Source organism: Phocoena phocoena, chromosome 18, assembly GCF_963924675.1.
Source record: "Phocoena phocoena chromosome 18, mPhoPho1.1, whole genome shotgun sequence".
In the NCBI taxonomy this organism is placed as follows: domain Eukaryota; kingdom Metazoa; phylum Chordata; class Mammalia; order Artiodactyla; family Phocoenidae; genus Phocoena; species Phocoena phocoena.
The window spans coordinates 19,982,662-19,991,719 of NC_089236.1; positions in this window are offsets into that span (position 1 = coordinate 19,982,662).

Genomic DNA, 9,058 nt, shown 5'->3' on the forward strand with positions numbered 1-9,058 from the left:
ACAGGGAAGGGGAAAGGTAAGCTGGGACATAGTGAGAGAGTGGTACTGACATATGTCAGTATGTCAGTACACTACCAAATATAAAATAGGTAGTTAGTGGCAAGCAGCCACATAGCACAGGGAGATCAGCTCCGTGCTTTGTGACCACGTAGAGGGGTAGGATAGAGAGGATAGAAGGGAAATGCAAGAGGGAGGGGATATGGGAATATATGTATATGTATAGCTGCTTCACTTTGTTATACAGCATAAACTAACACAAAATTCTAAAGCAATTATACTCCAATAAAGATGTTAATAATAAAATTTTTAAAAACTATATGCTTTAATTATATTTCATCCTTGGAAGCAGCAGCAGAGCTAGTATAAATAGACCCCCATGGAAAGGTTGGGATGCCCTGCCCCCCACCCCACCTCCTACCCATGGACCCAAGACTTGTTACAAATATTTTTGTCTCCCAAGAGCCTCTCTCTGATCTCCCATTTGGCATGGATATGGTAAACTAAGAATTTTTATGTAACGGAGAGTGATACAGAAAGATGCCGTTGAGGGGTGGGGGTGACGGAAAAGGAACAGAAAGGGACGTGCACTGTGACCACCTGTCCCTGACCTATTTGTTTATCCAACATGGATTTGCTGATTGCAAACCATGTGTCAGACTCCAATGGTAGCTACAGAGGAGAGTAAAACACAATCATACATGGATTTTATGTGTTATGGAGAAGTCCGGGACACAGCTGGAGCGCCACACCCAGGGTCCCCTCGCAGTCCCTGCTCCCTAATGGCACACCCTGCTTGGACTCAGCAGCGGGTCTGCCCACGCAGCCACATTACATGGTGGGATGACTCACTTTGTAGATGAGCAGAGTGGGATTAGAAAGGCTCAGGGATTTGCCTGAAGTTGCAAAGTTTATAATTCATGGAAGTGGACCTAGCTGGGACCACAATGCTGATTAGCCTGGGACTAAAGTGTTTCCCAGGACATGAATCCCTGTCATGGGCAGAGCAGAGGATTTTTCACCTTAGCAGACCCTGGGTCTCCTTAATCCATGTCAAGCTTTTTCCTCAAACCACCAGTACTTATAGTTTCTTCTTTTTATAGTTTACTATTGATCTTGTCAAGCTTTCCAGGCTTTGCCATTGTATTCGTGGGGGCAGGAGGAGAATTCATAATAGAAGAAAAAAATTCTCCAGTGACTAATGAAAAAACAAATCTCATTGTACCAAAAAAACTGTATACCTTTCTAGAAGATCTTATTGGCTAATAATTTTTATTAATGCCTTTTAATTTTGTATATATTTTATACATTTCATTATAAACAAAATCAGCAGTCTCCTGAAAAAGCAACATATTGACAGCAGTGATTTAATTGTGCCCGTATTTCTACGTTAAGATCTTTCATGTTGAGTATAGCATTGAGGTTTTCTACTTTGTATTGGATTTTCCTCATATTTTCAACCTAGTTCCAGAGTTCTTTTCTACCTTCATCTTCAAAGAGAGTCATTTCATCTAATCATCTATTTGATCTCTTTTATAATGTCTTTTAATGTTTCATTAACAATTTCCTACAGTTTCTCAGTTTTTCTTGAAACGAAGTACAACCAGATGACCAAGAACTTGGGCACTGACATTAGGGCATGGATTCAAGTCAAGATACGTGCACCCCAATGTTCATATAGAAGAACTATTTACAAGAGCCAAGAAAATGAAAGCAACCTAAATGTCCATCCACAGAGGAATGAATAAAGAACATGTGGTACATATATACAATGGAATATTAGCCATAAAAAAGAACTAAATAATGCCATTTGCAGCAACATGGATGGACCTAGAGATCATCCTAAGTGAAGTAAGACAAAGACAAATATCATCTGGTATCACTAATATGTGGAATCTAATTTTCTAAAAAATGATATAAATGAACTTATTTACAAAACAGAAACAGACTCACAATTTTGAAAACAAACTTATGGTTACCAAAGGGGAAATGTGGTATTGAGGAGGAAAAATTAGGAGCTTGGTATTAACATACACACACTACTGTATATAGAATACTGATGGATAACCAACAAGGACCTACTGTGTAGCACTGGGAACTCCACTCAATATTGGTAATAACCTATATGGGAAAGAATTTGAAAAAGATTATGTGTATACATATAACTGAATCACTGTGCTGTACACCTGAAACTAGCACAACACTGTAAATCAACTATACTCCAATAAAATTTTTTAAATAAATAATTTTTTAAAAAGCCAGTTCCTGGAACACAGTACGTGCCTAATAAGTGTTAGCTAATATTATTTTCATAAATGGTTCAATAATTTTTATTTTAATATTCTAAGATCATAACTAAGATTTTTAACAGTCAGAAATATAAACAATTCCAGCAAATATATATTCTGATTAAGCAGATGATACTGATTTAATGTTACAGTTTTTAGAAAATATGATTCCCTTCATAATATGTGATCTGACAATGGAGTAGGGCTGCTGACTGGTATGTGGGAAGATATTTAGGTCTAGAACTCAAGGGAGAGGTTTGAGGAGATGGGTGATAGTTGACAGTGGTCTTGGAAATGGAAGAAAATGGTCTTCCAGTTTTAGTTTGCAGAGCTAGGAGGGAAGAGATATCAAAGAAGATCCCAGGAACAAATGAAGGAAATGGATCCTAAGAAAGGGAAGAGCCCTCAAAGAGATAGAAGAAGGGGATATTTAACTCTGGTCATAGTCAAGTAAGTTAAGGATTAAGGCACCCCCTTTGAAGACAGCAACAGCGTGATGGCTCACTGGCCATCTTGGTAAGAAAAGTGAAGTGTAGGGATGAAGACAAAATAGGGGCTGCAGTGGGTGCAGGAGTGAATGGGAGGGAAGGAAGTGAAGACAGCAACAACAGCAAATCTTTGCAAAGCTAGAAAGGAAGAGAGATTGTGACAGTACAAGAGGATTCATGTCAAAGAAATGTGGCCCATTCCTCCTCATCATGATAGATGGAAGCAAAGATAGGATTCCCCACATCTTTGGGAGACCTCTACACCAGGAAAAGCACAAAGCTGAGACCCCATGGAAAGCCAAGTCAGGATAAAATAAGAGTTCAAAGGAATAGTTGACACCATCCAGGATAAAAACAGTGACTGCAACTACAGCACTGGAGACCTAAGATCAAAATGGCTGAAAGCAAAGAGCAGTGAGGGAAAAGTGGAGGATAAGACAGGAATTGGGCAGGATTTATCTTTTGCAGGTGGCTTCTTTGTGTCAGCTGCCATGTATGTGGCTCACTTGGAAGGGATTGCATAGACTCGCAGAGAGCTCCAAAGCTGAAAGAATGAGAATGAGGGCTTGGAGATTTTAGATATATAGGATGTCATAGTTGGAAGGGGTTATGGAAGCCATGGAGTTAAAGTCTTTCATTTTATCTGTTCATTAATTCATTTGAACAATGACTACTCACTATCACATGCTACAAATGACATTACATGCTGGACATGGATGCAGGACAGTTTTGCAGTAATGTTACCTATAGAGTCTTTGGTACAGATTCTACTTCCGTGGTTTTTAATGAACCCAATTTTTCTTTGTTTTCAGAAATTCATTCCATTTTTGACTTACCTTAATTCAATATTTTATTTTTCTCAACAGATTGTAACAGGGAAGAGCTAAATCAGACTCCATGTACAATCTGCTTCTTTCACTTTAGCCTTTGCTTTTTGTTGCTTTTGTAATTATGATCATACATAATGGCCTGCTTCAGGTTACCCTGTCCACCTGTGTATGCCTGCAAGAAAAAAGGAACTAACACATCCCCTCACCGAGGCTGGTCATTCCAGGAGATGTTTTGCAAGACTGATGGCCCTTTTACTTTACTTCCTCACCGTCTCTCCCTCTCTGATTCTATAAAAGAAACTGGCAATCAGACCCTGATAAGATGGTTTTTCAGAGACACTAGTCTACCATCTCCTCGGTCTGCCAGCTGTCTGAATAAAGTCGTGTTCCTTGCCTGAACACCTCATCTCTGATTCACTGGCCTGTCATGCGGCAAGTAAACCGAGCCTGGACTCGTTAACAAGATCACTCAGCTTTTTAGACCACCCACCTGTGACATACTTATCTCTTCTCATTTTTTTGCCCTCCTTCTAAATAGTGCCAAGTCACTAACTGGAGATCAACAGCCAAGCATCATCCCCCACTCACCCTTTACTTGCTCAGAGTGAATCTCACTTTCCCTCAATCCATGATGCCTTAGCACCCGTCTCATCTGGCCCTTAGTATCTGCCAACTTCCCAATTTCCAACCAAGTGATAAGCCCTTAAATGGAATAGACCCTTCAGAATTGTTTATTACAGTAAACTGGAGTTCAGGAAGTAAAGATATAATTATTATTAGGCAATAAACTAACACAGGGAAGAGGTTAAAAAGTGATATTTTATAAAATTATACCTCCTTTTGCTTCTCAAGATTATCCCTTGTATCAGCAAATATGCATTTGCCCCCCAAAATTAATATTTAATAGGAATTAAGGAATAGTAAGCACACAAGACTCAGTCCCCAATAAGCATCCATACCAGACAACTGGAATTAGTGGAAGAGTGTAACCACTTTAGCCACATAAAAATTGGCATTTAATTTTAGAGTCAACCCCACCCCCGCATATCTGAATCCAAGACGGGTTGGCCTGTCCTCTCCCATCTAGTCCTGGGTAATAGTGAGAATATTCTGTTGCATCCTGGGAGCCAACCATTAAACAGGAGATTAACAGACACTTTTCCAAAGGAGAACAAAAAGGATTGAGAAGTTTCCAGAATATGACAAAGAGTTTAAAGAAGCATATGACAAAGAGTTGAAAACCTGGAGACAATGTAGCTTAAAACAAGGAAGATTTTAGGAGAAGAGATAACTGAGATGAAAGGGAAAGCCAACTAGCCTTCTACAAATATGCCAAAGATTATCAGGAAAATGAGGTTTTCAAGTTATGATGAAAAAATTGTGACAAGAAATTTTAGTTCTGCCATGTTTTGTTGCATTTTGTTATTGATAATACCCTGCCGCCCTCTAAGAAGGGTGGATTCTGGTATCTGTTGGGTCCTTTGTTTGCTGAGTGGGAGGCAGGCATGGGGAAAAGAAAGGACTACATCTGCGTCTTTATTCCTGTTCTGCCCCTAGGTTCATCAGAACTTTTCTTTTTTTTTTTTTAGATTCCATGTGTATGTGTTAGCATACAGTATTTGTTCTTCTCTTTCTGACTTACTTCACTCTGTATGACAGACTCTAGGGCCATCCACCTCACTACAAATAACTCAATTCCGTTTCTTTTTATGGCTGAGTAATATTCCATTGTATATATGTGCCACATCTTCTTTATCCATTCATCTGTTGATGGACACTTTGGTTGCTTCCATGTCCTGGTTATTGTAAATAGAGCTGCAATGAACATTGTGGTACATGACTCGTTTTGAGTTATGGTTTTCTCAGGGTGTATCCCCAGTAGTAGGATTGCTGGGTCATATGGTAGTTCTATTTTTAGTTTTTTAAGGAACCTCCATACTGTTCTCCATAGTGGCTGTATCAATTTACATTCCCACCAACAGTCCAACAGGGGGAAGGGTAAGCTGAGATGAAGTGAGAGAGTGGCATAGACATATATACCCTACCAAATGTAAAATAGATAGCTAGTGGGAAGCAGCTGCATAGCACAGGGAGATTAGCTTGGTGCTTTGTGACCACCTAGAGGGGTGGGATAGGGAGGGTGGGAGGGAGATGCAAGAGGGAGGGGATGTGGGGATATATGTATACATATAGCTGATGCACTTTGTTATACAGCAGACACTAACACCACACTGTAAAGCAATTATACTCCAATAAAGATGTTAAAAAAAAAAAAATCTCCTGGGCCTTCTCGGGACATTCACCAGTTTCACAAACTTCAGACTCCCCTTGAAAATTATGGTGAACCTCAATATTGCATTGAGCTCCTATGAGAGGAAAAATAAATCAGAGGGAAAAAAAGGAAAAAAGAAAGAAAGAAAGGACTAAACTCACTGACTAAGAATAGGAGAGAGATGTAAGGACTCAGAGGACTGAGCTCAAAGGGGAATGGGATTCTGGGAGATTTGGAGGCTGCCCTGGGGCAGGAGATTCAAGAAGGAAAAGAACCAGCACAAGGCAGTCAAAGAGAAAATCCAAAGAAGGAATATTCAAATATAATGTTTTGTTTATCAAAATAATAAGTGCTATGGCTAAAAAAATTAAATAACACAAAAATGTTTATAATAAAACAAAGTCTCCCATCCCATCCCAACGAGTATGTTGCCCCCCACCCCAAACTCCTTTTCAGAGATAATAATTTAATTTCTGGTTTTAGTTCTTCGTTTTCAAATACCATACTTATATTTTAAATGTCATACTTATATATTATCTGTTGATTTATCGACTTTAAAAATTATGAGTTACTCTTATAACTGTAAGTATTTAAAATGCTTAAAATTCTTTATCCTCTTCGCATTCCCCAATATAGCCCAACACTATTAGATCTCTTTTTTAGTTTTTAATAAAATATTTTTACCTTCATTTTTTCCATCAGCTGTATTCACACCCCAACCCTCATCCTTCGCTGTCTCTCTCCTTCCCTTTTCCCACCTCTGCACTTCACATTATCAAGGTTGAAAACATTTTTATTTTATTCTGTAACCAGAGTTTTATTCCTTGCTTTGTTTACAGGCAACTGCAAAATTGAAAGGCATAAATAGCATTTTAACTCTAATGACTGAGTAAATATTATTTACTTCAGAAACTAGCAGTGTAGTTTCTGAAGTACATAATATTCCTCCATGGTTCCAAAGCTCACAATTTCAGTGCCACCCTGCAAAGACTGCACAAAGGAGCCTCATTCTGACACTCCACCAAGAGCCCAGTCACACTGCATCTTAATTTCCCAAATGGAGTATGCGTTGCTTGTAAGGTTTATGTGATGCTTGTTTTACCTGGAATTTCAGGTTGCCTTGTGTGTGTGTGCTGTCAAAGAAAACCTGCACTGGACAGCATTAAACAGCCAAAGATGACTTTATTCAAGACTATTACCACAAAAGAGATTGAATTCAACTCCCCTGAAACAACAGGTGGGTGATTTTGAAGAGATGGGGTAAACTAGTGCAAGAGAATTAGAAGACATGAGAGGGAGCTTAGTCTATGTAATTAGACCATATGTGCTTGCTAATTGTTGCGTATTAAAATGAGGCTCCTACTTTCCCACAGAAACTGGAAGATAGGGGCACTGGTCAAGACAGGGGAGCCCAGGCAATGAAGAATCTATAGTAGGATTGGAAAATCAACACTCAGTCATCTACCATGCTCTTAACCTCCCTGCATTGTATTCATCCTCCATTGACGTTCAGTAAAGTTTTGCAAATTATTTTCCTGCGCTAAGAGAAGCCAAGTGAATGGCCCATGGCCACTCTCTGGCCACACTCGGTAGTAATGATGAGGAGAAATATACTGCAGTAACAACAAATCTCAAGGGCAACTGAGTCAGGGTTGCTTAATGTGAAGACCTCTTTCCACATGGTGAGTCTCATTCTCTGCTTGATTTCGCATTTCTGAGCATTTTTTAAGGAGGGAAGCAATCCACTTACAGCTTTTAGTGCTGAACTCTTCCTCTGTCTCAGCCATGCTCAAACTTCTCATCCTAATTCTAGGTTAATGTCAAATGCCACTCTCTCATTCCTTTCTCTGCTGTGCCATTAAGGTATATTATTTTACTCAAAATCTTCATGCGGGTGTTTCCTAATCCAAAAATGTGGAGGTGTTAAACCCTCTCTCCCAGGGACACAGTGAGGATTAAATAAGGTAACATATTGTAAAGCTCCTGGCATGGTCCCTGGCATCCTCCTTCTTTATGGTAGTACTTGGCTCCTGTGGCTGTGATATTCCTTTTACATGGGGCCCTGACATCCTTAAATTGTGTCCACCTTGAAGGCAGAGGCTGTATTTTGTTCACTGTTATATCCCCAGCACCTAGGACAGCCCCAAGGACAAAGAAAAATAAATATTGGCTGAGTTGAATAGTGGTGAATTAGTTTAATCAGTTTGCTTTCCTATTAAAACCTACCTGAAATCAGACTAACTTGAAGGTGTTCAGGGGACATTAGGAGGAGAGTGAGCTGCTTTTGAAGCATTTGAAGCTATTTTGCAGCAGTGGAGTGACTTTAAGATGCCAAAAAACAGCACAAGTTGTGCTGGAAGGGGAATCATGTAGAGAAACAAGATGGTGCCAAACCTACATATCACCCATTCCTGCAAATTCCCTTGAGTTCTCTTTGAGGCCAAGCATTTTTTGGAGCAGAACTAATGGAGGATTTTTCCCTGGCAAACAAAGGACTGTGAACAATGCACCTGCATTTATAGGGGCTCCTGGACTTCCTGATACTATAGGTCCTTGTGTCACCAGATAGTGAGTTGCACATTGGAGAGAGGATTATCAAAGCAGATCCTTTCACATCGGAGATTTCCACTCCCAGTCCTTTTAAGTCAGTTATTTGAAGATCTTGAGACCTGGTAAAGGCCTTAAGATAAAGATCTTAAGAAATCAGTAAGACTGTGTTTAATTACTGGAAATTTCTCCTCACATTCCCTCTGCAATCATAAGGTATAAATAACCTAAAAAAAAGCTTATTGCAACAAGCAACCTGAAAAGCTGATGAGTGAGTGATGAATAAGATCCTGAATGCTGCCAACGTTTAACCGATTGCCATTTCTGTTCCATGAACCTTGGGTTTTTTCACAAATGCACAAGTTTGCTTTTGCCTTATTTGCCTATTTCCTTATGTAACTGACCTTAAGCGCTTGTATAACACTGCAAGACTGTGATTCAGTGCACTGTTCCTCCCTACTTAGTATTATTAGAAGCTATTGGAGAAGCACGGCTGGTGCTCTCCAAAAAGGAATCTTTTAATATTCTATTTAAAGATCTTCTTGTGTTTTCCTGTGAAGGGGAATAAAAGATAAAATTGTCACATGCAAAACTGTAAAATGTTAATTGTTGATTTTTATGAAAAATGTTTGTCTC